Below are 1,446 nucleotides of genomic sequence, written 5' to 3' on the forward strand. Positions count from 1 at the left end.
AGCACAATAGGAGATGAACGCTGGATCAATATCTGCCTCCACCCGGCAGCTGTCCGGCTCCCGTCAATGATGCCTTTCCACGGTAGGAGAATGTGTTTCATTTCCATGAAGCTTCTCCATCTGCAGAGTGACCACTTTCCCAGCAGCAGGCCAGTGTGACGTGGAGTCACTGTCACATCTTTAAAAATATTGCAATGTGTTCCCTGCTTAATCAATACACCCACAGTCAAACATTGGAAACTGTCATCAGCGCGGGCTTCTCCTCACCATGAGGCAGCATGTGGTCACTTTTCTCAGAGGAAGTCACACCGCCCTGCCTGCATTCTAAGAGACTGAGAACACTCTCTTCTCCTTGAGGGGCATTAAAAATAAATGTGAGGTTTAAATACTGAATGGCCACTGATAGGCTGACAGTCAATAACACTTTTTAAACTGTTTATTCAGCCTCTGTGTGCGTTATGGTGTGTGGTTTCCATTCCCTCTCTGCCAGACCCCAGATCTCCACCAGGGCTGTGTTGAGCAACGAGAGCTGACTGGATAAACTTACAGCTAAACTCTTTCTATAAGACAATTCTAAAAAGCTGACTAACTGGGGGCTGGGGGGGATCCATGTCAGACAGTTTAGTACAGTCCCTCTTAGCTCTGTTCTGCAGTCCCCCTGAGCTACTCTTATCAGCATCTTATCAGAGCTGGCAAACAGCCATGTCATTGAGAGCCATTAAAGATGCACGGTGGAAAGACAATACAGCCACACAGCTGGTCAGGCGACTTCTACTGACTGGACCTCTGCCTGAATGTGTCACAACTACAGAACAGGTTTTAATGTCTGTACAATGAAGAGCGTAAGTCCGCTTTGATCAGACATGTTTCAGTGGGCTGATAGAGGAAGAGTCCATTCATGCACATCTAACAACAAGAGGTCCCTGGATGGATGGATAGATCTGTAAACGGATGAGAATGATGGTACAAACCTATATGATAACTGTCGTTTCATCCATAGTTTAATATTCACAATGTTATTGGTTTTTTGGTTTTGCTTTCAGTAGTGGCATTAAAGCATAGAACTATGGAATGTGACATTGCTTGTAAAAAGTGCTAAATAAATAAAATATTATTAGATTTAATTTAAAGTAACTAGTACATGTTTAACTATCAATACCTGACACTAACATCAGTGGGGGTAAGTTAGTTATTACAATAAGGCTTACAATGGATGTGAATGTTTTATTTCTTCTGTAATCCACTGTAGACGATAACCAATTGCAGAGTCACATAAAAGCAATAGGATGAGTAAGGCTTCATTGATTATGGCCAGTGGGCGGATGAACTCTCTCTAGATTGTCCCTTACTCAACCGGAGCACGCACCAATGGGTGGGGGCATGTCCATCCACGCAGGGGGAAAGTAATCCCAGCCACGATCAGGAGCGCAGTCAGTCGTAACCAGC

Source organism: Hypomesus nipponensis, chromosome 19, assembly GCF_054491055.1.
Source record: "Hypomesus nipponensis isolate SF chromosome 19, ASM5449105v1, whole genome shotgun sequence".
Classification (NCBI taxonomy): domain Eukaryota; kingdom Metazoa; phylum Chordata; class Actinopteri; order Osmeriformes; family Osmeridae; genus Hypomesus; species Hypomesus nipponensis.